Below are 12,248 nucleotides of genomic sequence, written 5' to 3' on the forward strand. Positions count from 1 at the left end.
CAAGTAGTTGTTCTAGGCCTATTGTTGCTGTTGTTAAGGAAGGTAAGGAAGATTGGTGGAAAGATGTGTATTGAGATGCTGAGGGTTGGTGAAATGTTTACAGAACTGTTAGAATGCTTGATCAGAGGTGGTATAAGGATAATTTGCTGATTTGGAGTCATACATAAAGCTGTGAAACATTTTAATCTCTGTGACCCTGAATAAAAACATTTCACAGCTTTTCAACGGTGAAGTTTTTTCATCTGTGAACTCTTACCCTGCATTCAAGAAGGTCACTCTTGCTATCTGTCTGTATTCGCCATCCCAAGGCTAGTATTTGTAACATTCTTTAGTCTCTGAACTCTGAGCTGCTGAATTCCAGGCATGCATGCAGATGTTTAGTCTGGTATGAGTGTCTGTGCCTTATTTTGTTTTGTTGGGGGTTTCTGGGCATTGAGCAGAGATTCTGTTCAGTTTCTGTGGTTTAAGTCTCATTTGGGAGATCAGACAGCACTGCTAGTAGAACGCTGTCTGAGGCAGCATCACCTGCGAGATGCACTAGAGTCCAGTTACATAACAGACCTCACATTGCATCAGCATCAGGCAGGTTGATGTGAGGTTGCGCATCGTTGCTAAGTAGGAGTGTTAAAATGCGTTGATGCATCATGATGGATCGATTTGAAGATGTGATTCAATGGCATTGATTTTGGACTGTTAGTATTGATTATAATCAGTTAAATTCCTCAGTGCTGCTATTCCTCAAGGCCTGCAGTAAGAATCATACCTTGCAGTGTGACATCTCATTTCTCTCTCTCTCTAATTCAAATTGAAATGGATTTATTGGCATAAACTGTAATTGCATTATCAGTAATCCGAGCATAGATGCAGTCTTTTGTAGCAACCACTGGAAGCTTCTCAAAAAGCTGGCAAAAATTCTGTTTAACCTAATGAGAAATTGTATTGATTTTTATTTAGAGTCTTTACATAAAGTTGAGTTTCTAGTTTAAACAGCTGGGCTATGTTGTTGTAGCTTTTTGAATCTATATGTTTCACTATTGTGTGTGCATATAAGAATTAAATTAAGTCTAATTGAATTGTGATGATGGACTGAATTATTTTCTAAAGAATCATAATTGAATTGAATTGTTGAGTCATTGCGCTCCACAAAAACATGCTTACAATGTGCCAATTCTTGCTGTCTTCCTTGTCTCCCTTTCCCTCTGTCCCATCATATATGCCTCCACTGTATGATGTGCACAGCGGAGACTCCACACAGAGAAGCTCATACAGTTGCTTTCTCTGCATTAACACACATACATAAGCACTTCACTTGTTTGTGGACACAAATGCAGTGAAACACACTGGCGCAGGCTTTGATTTCCACACCCTGCTCTCTTCCTCTGTGTATGTGTGTGTGTGGCAGGCTGATAGAGGGTGGTTGGCAGGGCTGCTGGGTGATGCGTTTTCCCCGTTTGAGTTGGCCGCTTGCCTGCCTGCCTGCTCCACTCTGTGCCCCTCGTTGAACTCTGGTTTCGAGTGCTCCCTCCTCACCATAATAAATATGTTGCTCGCTCTCAATCATTCTCTCTCTCAGCCTGCCTGTTCATTTCTGTCTCACACATCACAGACTGTGACTTCAGCGACAGGTCAGTGAGGATTAATAGTTACCTCAGATCTGTAATCGTTAAATCAGCCAGTATTGTTTTTCAGTTTTTATCTTGCAATATTTTGTTTGCTTAAATACCACAGCACAGTTATTCCTCACTAATCGCTCCTGCAGTAAGTATTACACATTGCAAAGTATCACTCTCCCTCTCCCTCTCCCTCTCCCTCCCTCTCCCTCTGATTCAGGCTCTGATATAAATGGTTTTATTGTAACACATTTATCATTGTATCAGTGCTCCAGCCACAAATGTGTTACTTTGTAGCTGCTGTGAGTGTCTGGTGGACAAACATTACAGCATGTTAGCAAAAATCTCATTCAAACTAAAGAGGAATGTTGTGATCTTTTTTATAATAACAAGGCAGGTTGAAATTGACAGCAGCAACTCTATCATGCTAATGTTGGCTCTTTTACATAACAACAACAACAAAAATCTGATCTGTCCTAACGGTCTGACCTTTTACAGATACAGCCGAAGTTATGGTCACCCTGGTCAAAGTAAGTGTTTTGTTGATTTTCTAAGTGAAAGTAAGTTAAGGTGCACAGTTACTGTTAACATATTGGAAAAAAAAAATACAAAATGTAGCAAAATGTAAAAGATATGACACATTTTATATTGTTTTTGTTTCTAGTATGTTAAACTCAGCAATGTTGTTTATAGACAAAATTGCTCAACTGCAAAAATAAATAAATAAATAAATAAATAAAAATACTGTCATAACTATACTTAAAGGTGCTGTCTACTTTTTCTGAAGCTCCAACCAGGATGCGCATTGCCAAGGTGATCGACACTGGGCTAGCAAACAAATACCATGACATAACAATAGCGAACAACAACGTAACAGTAATGTAACTAACGTGAGTTATGGTTGTGGGTTAGCAAATTGCTGCTACAATTGCTGCTGTGAAGCTAACCAGTTGCTATCACAAACATTAGCAAACGGGACAAAACAGTACTGACCTACTGGCTTGGTGAAACACAAAAATAAATGAATGTTACCCACCTGTCAAGCAGAACCTCCCCATCCCCTTTCATACCTTTCAACTCTCGCTGAAGCTAAGATCAGCTTCTTTTTCACCAGCTTCCTGTTAATATCTTCCCGTCCCATCTTAAATGGTGAAGCAGTCACATTCCAGAGCCTCAGCTTCTTGTTCAGTGGTGGAAAGACCTCTGAAAGTTGACAAGGCTAAAGCTGGCTTCCTATTTGCATTTTCCAGTTCCAACTTAAATCTAACACCTGAATGTAACTGCTGCATCATTTAAGGTGGAATGGGAAAATTCTAAAAAGAAGCTGTGGCACCTGAATATATTAATCCTTGTTTTATCTCATTCTTTGTCAGAGGCCTTTTTAGCCAAAAAACATGGGTTCTTCTGTGGAGGAATATTCGGGAGATCACTTTCATCTGAACATTTCCTACTGTATTCTGCCATCTTGCACACATGATGCACGGCCAACGTGCAAGACCAGCGTTTTCATAGGACGGGACTAACATGCAAACAAAAAAACAGAAGTTCTGGTTACAACACACACAGAGGGGGTCTGACTTCATTCTCTGCTCAGGATGCCATTACTCCATTATATCATTTCACAAAAATAGTTATTTGCTGCTATATTAATGTTTAAAATGTCATATATAGAACCTTTAAAAAGAACGGTATGTCTTTGAGACTCTGCATAGTTAGAGCCCCACTCTGTACAGTGACACAGTCAGGAGGAAGTCTCAGAGCAAACCGTGATCAGGAGTACACACTCGCACCACCACGCCGTTTTGGAGATGTAGTTTTGTTTTTTCCATTTATTATAAATTGCAGATGCTTCAGTTAAGGTTTTTTTGACAAAGAGTTGTGCGAATGAGATTTTTGCAAATATTCTGTAATGCTTATATAATCTCATAACAGTTGCTATGAAAGAACACGTTTGTGGGTGGAGCATAGACAGGTTCGTTTACAGTTCGTCCCCTTAAAATTTTAAGGTTCTATCTGCGTTCTGGGCTGTTTTGAGATATTGAGCTTCAAAAATTTGGCACTCCAAACAGCAGAACTGATAAGTGGAAGACGTCTCTTTCATACATGACAATGACAGACACTGTAAATATATTCTAAATTTACTGTTTCAAAATCCTATCAAATTTGTAAATGAGGTTTTTTTGGAAGAGGTCAAATGCAGATGGAACCCTCTAATCCAAAGAACTCACTTTCTGTTTGGAATTATAAGGTTCTATCTGGAAAAACATGAAAAGAAATGACGATTTACAAGGAACACAAACAGTTTACTTGTAATTTATTTTAAAACATAAAATTAGTGTTCTAGCAGAGTGTCTGCATGTCCTAAAGTTAGATTTAATGCTTTCTGTGACATTTTTATGGAATGTATTTTTACCATTTATTTATTTTTATGACTTTTTTTTTCTTGTTTTAGGACAGATCATCTTTTTCTTATTCAAAAGCACTGAGTACTAGATTAAGTTTAAAGGTCAGAGGTAAATATTTTGTCCAGTCAGTTTTAGGTAGAAACCATTAGTTTAAGCTTCCTTTAGGTCAGACAGCAACCAGCTACTGTAATAAACTGTCCCAGCAAGTAAGTGTGGCAGGTCATGAATGTCTTGTTTTGGCAGAAAGAAGGAAAAAGAAAAGATGGGTGAATGAATTAAATGAATGTTTATGTTGTAATTAAGAACCATTAGTTCAAATGTTTACTATTTAATTACCTTTAAGGCTCAATATTTATAACAAGACTTTTTAAAGCACTGCAAGAAGAGTTTCAGCAACATGTTTTCATGTTTCATAAAGTTTTATAAACTTTTCCTGCAGTCACTGAGCAGAGTGGCAACATTACAAAGAAGCAGCACCTGATTGGTCCTCTCATGTGTATTCGAAGTGCTGATTGGCTCACAGATAGAACCTAATAGAACTAAGTTACAGTTTGACCTTGGAGTTGGAACCTTTTTTGTTTTCTAAAGAGTCCAAAAATGTATACAACTTAAAAAACGGCTCACATAATATTAAGGAGTTACAGAATAAGAGAATAACAGGTCACAGAATAAGAATATGTGAATTTTGACAAAAATGTCAGAACTTTATAATTCCAAGGGGATGAGCTGTTACCAAAGCAACGAAAGGAATGCTGAACTCTAGCAGTGCTGAGAATATTCAGGAAAAAAAGAACAAAACATTAAAATTCTGTACTCTTTTTCTATGAGTCGCACAAAAGGCCACAAGGCCACTTTGAGAAGAGCCCAGTCAACTCGCAATAACACTTTTAGCAGTTATACCGTAACCGTGTTCAGACCATCATTGAGGAGCATGATCTTCTTTCTCTCTACCATATTCTTTCTTTCTGTCTGTGTGTGCTCTCTCTTTATTACTCCCACCTTTCTCTGACAGTCTGTCTGTCTGTTCCCCTCGCTCTTTTTCTCACTCGTATTCTTTCTAACACAAGGTCATGATTTAGATAATCCATGGCATCTCTTTCTTTTCCTCGTTTTATCTCACAGTTGACAAAAGTGTCAAAGTGGGGGAAAATGAAGGCCATTACTGTAGCAGAGCTGTCACAGTGTCTCTCTCTCTCTCTCTCTCTCTCTCTCTCTCTCTCTCTCACTCTCCTCTCCTTTCTATCCTTCTCCAGCAGTAGCTTCTGTGGTGTCCAGTAAAACAGGCTCAGATTGAGTTTCTCCGTGGGCCTCTCTGCAGCTGTATTGTTGTATTCTGCTCTGTTTGCATGCTGTAATCATTTAGCAGTCATCTTATTTGCATGGCTCTGATTACAACCACAGAGCAACGGCTAACTGGTTTCCCAAGAATCACCACACCCTGTGTGTGTATGTGAGATAGGACACCTTATAACATTAAAAGTTAGGGTAAACTTTTTTTAATGTCAGTGATGCACGAGCGATGTTTTGTGTATTTGAATATGTGTCACTGTGTACAAACCTGGCAATAGAAGTAGCAGATTTATGTGACCGCTTTCATTCAATAGAGCAATAATGTAATCACACCTGCTGTAAGTCTAACCTCCTCCCCAGGCCTTCCCTTTGTTTTCTCTCTCTCTCTCTCTCTCTCTCTCTCTCTGCTGGCCTTAGTGTGCCTTGTTGCGGAAATGTTCTTGGATCCAGGAGATAAAGGCTCGCAGTGTTTTCAGATGCTTTCACACACGTACACGAGGAAACCACCTGGTCAACAAACAATGACACATTTTCGCTCTTCGTTGCCAGCTGGATTTGTATGGGAGATTTTCCATGTTAACTATACAGAGAGAAAGAATGGGTTTCCATAGCTTATATGGCTTATATACCTCTAACTCTCTCCCTTCCTCCATTCTGATGTTGAAGGGGAAGTTTGAATTGCTTTCGTAAGAAAACTTCCAATTTTTGACATTTTTTTAACATCATTTAAAAACACCAGCTGCAATGAATTGATCAATAGCGATGGTCCAGAATTACCTGGAAAAATTCCTGTTACATTGACCAATGTTAATATTTTCCTTTCCTTATAAAGTTGCCAGCCAAGGTTTCCTTACAACAGTGACAATTTCAAGGCCTAATTTGTGATGAGTACAAGCTCAGCCCTGTTTTTGGCGTCTGCTTCTTATCCTCCAACAAACTAAATCCAATCAGCTCCCTTTCTGTCCTCTTCCTTACTTTTATCTCTGCCTTTCTCTCACACAGCAGCACCCCCGTGAGCATCGTTTCCGCCTTCAAATTAAATCCAGACGAATGTTAGTCATTAGGTCAGGGTTAACATTCGGTGTTGCATTCGCTGCACTAATTACGCAGAGGCGAGACCGAGCTGAGCCGGGGCTGTTTTAGGCAGCTTGAGCAGCCTAATGAGTAAATGGATTTGTACGAGCGTATGACGGTGTGTGGTTAGTGGGTTAGTGGGAGAAAGGAGGTACGTGACCTAGTAATAAGATGCTAAGGAGGTTCACAGGACTGACAGGCTTCACAGTTTTCACAGGTTCAACAAGAATCAACCAGCAGGTTCCTCCAGTTCCTTGTTGTACAGGAGATTAGGTTGTTTGAGAATTTAGTGGTCTATTGTGTTTCAAGATGAAATGAGATTCAGAATAGGTCTGAATTTTTTGTGTCAAAAATGTAAAATCAGTGTATGTGAGTAGAGAGCTAGACACAAAAGCCAGTGACTTGCAATAGAGAAGTGGAACAAATATGAAGTGGATTTCTCAATGCTGCTGACACATACACACACCCAGTTACACACACACCGTTGTTTTTATACCTTGTCAGGAAATGGGGTCATACAAATGTTCCATTTGTATTATGCATACAAAGTACTAAATATGAGCATTACAGAGCTTTACTCTATAGCTTTCATTGTGGTGGTGGAAATATAATTGGCATATAATGACCATATGGACTGGCTTCTAATACTGCTTAATTTATCATGGACTATATTCTGCAGAGACGGGTTGTAACACTTGATATCCAGAGGTTCTCTACATTCATTTTGTTGAAAACCAAAGCATTGGTGAACTGGTACTCTTCTTCTGAACAAGCTCACCCATGTTCCTCTCTACCAGAGTAGATCTTACGTACCGTACTTTCTCTGTGTCATTTGCATGTTCCCAGCATTCTTTACCGGACTAAAAAAATTGGTCATAATCTATCCAAGTGTAGTTAATTGGTTTGTAATGCTCTGTTTAAGTAGCCTACAATGAAGTTCAGTCTTTTCTACTGTATGTATTTTTAAATTATCCATAGTTTACAATGGTTGTAGAAAGCATGGGGTTAAATAAGGGCAAAACAATAGTCCAAAAAAAAATCTATATCTTTTGGCACATGAAAGAAAATGAAAGGTTGGTAATTTGCATAATATTCAAAGTTAACCAGAAACAAATGGTTTTACCCTTTCAGTTTTCAAAAAGCAAACATGGAACTTTTGTAACATGGAACTTTTGTCTGTTTGTGTAGTACACATACAAAGTTTGGACCGTCCTATTGGTTTTGTTATTGGAGGAAACCCCAGTTTTTCTGTTTATATGCTGAAAATGTATCTTTCTCTTGCACACAGAGTCACACAGCAGATGTGAGAAACATTGAAGGAGGCTGATGTTCTGGCCCCATGCCTTGTGTGTGTGTGTGCGTGTGTGTGTTTTGGACGTATTTGTGTGTTGTGCCTAAATACATGATCAAACAATGGTGCATGCTAAACTGTATATTGTCTGTGTGTGTTTGGTAAGTGGCTTGTTTGTAGTGTGTATAAAGTTTTTAGTTTGTGTGTGTGTGTGTGTGTGTGTGTGTGTGCGCGTGTGTGTGTGTGCGTGTGTGGTGGAGAATGTTACAGCAGCCCTGCAGATTTCCTGCGTGGTTATGTAATGCGGGGGCCGCTCTTTGCTTTGCTTTTTTTTTCCCTTCACTCTTTTTTCCTTTTTCTTCCTTGCTCGCCGCACCTCTCCTCCTCAGCTTCCTGTTTTCACAGTGGCCCACTGAACCCTTTCCCAGGGACAGGAAGTGGGGTGGCAGGCAGCTGCTCAGCTGTAAAGAAGCCCCCCCCTCCTCTTAACACACACTCACATACAAACACACACAAACACGTCCCCTGCAGAGCTTTAGGCTTCGGCTTCAGCCGCAGTCTTTGTGTGTCTTAATGTTCTTATGCCATTCATCCTCTTGGCCACGTTCCAAACATTTATTTCAGCGGTTGTAGTGTTCATTACATTTAAGTGGTTTAGTGTCCATATTTTGAGACCTCTGCGTAATGAGATTTAGGTCTTAATTGAGTTACTTACATTGACACGGTTTTCTAAACTCAGATGTTCACAAGTTGCTTCATGCGAGGCCCATTATAGCAGACATTGAACTGCACAAAAGTGAACCCTTTCTAAAAACCTGTCAGGTCTGACGCAGCTTCAAATAACTCAGTCTTTCATTATAGAAAAACTTTTAATCTGAAGGACAAACTGAAGTGTGCAACACAGTGAATGTGGTATTTAAAGGAAAGAGGCGGTACAGTTTGAAATGGTTAGTTAATCTGTTTGTGTAGTAGGCATGCTACCGAGCTAGCCTAACAGCTAATCCAGCTTAAGTTTTAGTAAGTTTTAAAAGGAATGTGATCTCTAACTTAAGATAGATTAGCTGACAATTTAAGATAAATTAGCTGTTGCATTTGCATCGTACTTGCTGTCGAGACGACATGCTAGCCATGCTAGGAAGGGCTAAGTGCTGAACTCCATGCATTGTCAAGAAGGAGAGATGTCAAAGAGGAGAAGATCTGAAGAATAAAGATTGAGAAAGAAGTTTTTAGATCAGACAAAGGTGTTTCAATGATGAGGAGACCACAGAAAATCGACAGTAGCCACGTTTACATGCAGGCTAACAATCCGTTAATAATCCAACTAATAGCTCATACACTTCAATCGGATGATCCCAATCCGATTGGGGCCATTTGGAATACAATTTCTGTCCGATTGAACGAGGTGGGTAATCCTCTAAATAATCCATTAAACAGAAGAATAATAGCCATGTAAACATCTTAATCCGATTACATTCATACATTTCCGATTACAATCGGAAGTACGTTCTGCGTTGTCGCATCATAGCAAAAGTTTATAACATTCAACATGGCGAGAGCAGAAAATGGTCTGCAGAGGAGATGGAGTTTACGCTTTGAACTTTAAAAGATGGCAGTGGGACGGGCGTCCATCTTATGTGTCTCAGAAAACGACATCTTCCTCGCGCCGCTTTCTTAATAAGTACATGTGAGGTACATTTTTCTGAATCTGACATATTTTTAAAGCAATTAAAAACACAAGTGCACCCACTGAAAACTCATCTCACTTTGACTGGACCTCATGTGATGTTCACGGTCATGGTAACGTTTACTCTAAGTGGTACTCCACACATGCGCTTCATTTTGGATCGGATTACTTGTACTGTGCATGTAAACAAAGATTTTTCATCAGATTGTTGAGTAGAGGGAGAATATAAACACCTCAGTTTTAATCTGTAATCGGAATGTATTCAATCAGATTGGCAAAAATCTTTGCATGTAAACATAGCCAGTGAGGCGTTTCAGTGGAGAGGCCTCCAATAGTTGCCGAGGCTGAAGTTGCCTTTCTGTTCACATTTTCCAGTTCCACCTTAAATCATGCAGGACTTCCATTCTGGCGCCTGAGGTGTCTGAATGTAACTGCTGCACCGTTTAAGGTGACACAGGAAAACTCTAACAAGAAGCTGGGGCACCTGAATATAGCCTAACTGCTGCACCATTGAAGGTGGAACAGTTAAATCCGAACAAGAAGCTCAGGTGCCGGAATGTAACTGCTGCACCGTTTAAAGTAGAACAGAAAAATTAGAACAGGAAGCAGGTGAAAAAGAGGCTGACTTCAGCTTAAAAGGCATGAAAAGGGATTAGGAGTTCGCTCTGTTTCTGCTTGACAGGTGGGTAACATTAACTTATTTTTGCTGTTTTACAGAACCAGTAGGTCAGTACTGTTTTGTCCCATTTGCTAATGTTTTTGATAGGAACTAGTTAGCTTCGCAGTAACAATTGTAGCAAGTTTGCTAACCCACAACCATAGCTAACTTTAGTTACCTTACTTGCCGTGCCATTGTTTGTTCTTACTTCATGTTATCTGTACAATGTTTGCGAAGGGTTTTATGGCCACGATCCTGCGCGTCTATGAATTTGGGGGGTGGAGCTTCTGAAGGAGTTTGAAGGAAGTGGTTTTGCTGTTGAGTTCAAATATCAACAATCATTCTCCAGAATTGTCTGCTGCGCCTTTAAGTCTCTTAAGTATGATCAAAACGGTTCTAACCTGCTCCAGTATGCACATATGAACACATTTATCAATTTAATTCTGGATTAATGTTGTAAGGTATTAAAAACTATTGTGTATGGTACAATCTTTGAACATTATGTTGTTTGGCAGTCACAGGTTGATGTCAACAAACTACATCGTATAGTGTTCGTTATTATTATAATGTTTTATTATGAATATTAAATTGCTTATTGAACATTGTATTTTACAGTATTGTATTTTGTCCTCGCTTGATAAATCCACTGCGTGTTATGCCTAACACCACCCTTTAACCATGGTAAAATCACTGTAGCTCATGGTCTTTGAAGCATATTTCTTTGTTTATAGCTTGATTAAATTTGATGTTTGCTGCCTTTGGGGCTCCTCATACTGCAACCCCTCTTTACTGTACAGACTGACATTCACTTCATAGCACCGCTGGTTATTTATAAAATACTCACACAGTGTTTGTGTATGAGTGCGTGTTTAGAGGAAATGAGGCAGGAAGCTTTGCAGCATAACCCTGAATATTTAAAGAGGAAAGAAAATATACATGACTTAAGGTTCAGTTCAAAACAGTTTGCTACTTCATATTTAAATTTACACACAAAAGATTTTGCAGTTGGTACAAAAAACAGTGCCAGCTTCTCGCTGGAACTGCTGTCAGTTGGTGAATTTTGAAAATAAACATGTTCTAAATAAAATGTCTGATTTATTGCAAATATATGGTGCGAGTTTGTTTCTGTTACCAAGTTTTCCTTCACATTATTGCACCACATGACTGTGTGTGTCCTTGTCTGGGTGATTTGAATGTGGTGTCTGAGCTGAATGACTGCAGTGCGAGTATTCTGTGTACTTCTTTTGGTTATAAGGGAGATTAGAGCAGTGTTTACACTCCGTCTTAGATAACTGGTCTGCACTGCAGTGTTCTCTTCGGAGGCCTCCCATGTTTCTCTCCTCTCTTCGCTTGGCTCACTCGTTTATCTCTGAAGCCGGCTGTCTCGCGCCCAAACCCGGGAAAAAACCTGGGCGTTCCCTCACACGCCCCTTCGTCCCCACGGCTTCCTGCTTGTGCTTCTCTGCTTCATGTGTTCATGTTTTATTTAACGTGCTCGCGTACTGTAATATTTCTGTCTGTCTGTTTTACTTTGTTCGTTGTCGTTTTCTTTTTCCACTCTCGCCAGCACGGTTGAGTGTTTTTGTCGGTTGCTTGGTTACGGCGTGCTCGGCTGGCCGGCGGTTGCCGCGGGAGACGGTGGAGGGCGTGGTCAGGACCGCTCTGCTGCACTCTTGCTGCAGTTTCGCGCGCTGCTTTTTCCCGCGTTTAGAGCCGGGCGCAGGGGGCGGAGCTCTGGCACAAAGACAGCGCGCACAAGCCTTTCCCGCCAAATGGCTCGCATGCAAATGAGCTCCTCGTGGCGGGCGGGGCTAACGGCCGACTGCGGCAGCGTTAACCCTTTCAGTGCTCGTCCCAACACGGCGTCTCAAGTGTATGTTATGTAAGCGAATGGTCTCACCTTTATGTTCAGACTTATGTAACCGAAAAACAGCCCGTCTCCTGTAACTGGCACATTACTGAGCAGCTGTTTCTCCACTTGCATACTCACATGCTCTCACTGGAAGAACTCACTGGCTTTTGCTGCAGCCATACACCAGACAGATGACTTTAGAAACGCTTCTTGCTCTCAGATGTTTTGCTGTTCAGATTTGAATTTGAAGTTATGTTTTTAAACATGCTACTAATTTAAAGTGGAAAGTGAAACCTGAAAGACCAAAAGTGTCCGAGGACTGACAAGCCTACTGGCATGAGCTTAGTGGGCTATTGAGCTTCATCCTATAATTTCCTTTAGTTT

Source organism: Colossoma macropomum, unplaced genomic scaffold, assembly GCF_904425465.1.
Source record: "Colossoma macropomum unplaced genomic scaffold, Colossoma_macropomum, whole genome shotgun sequence".
NCBI classification, from domain to species: Eukaryota; Metazoa; Chordata; class Actinopteri; order Characiformes; family Serrasalmidae; genus Colossoma; species Colossoma macropomum.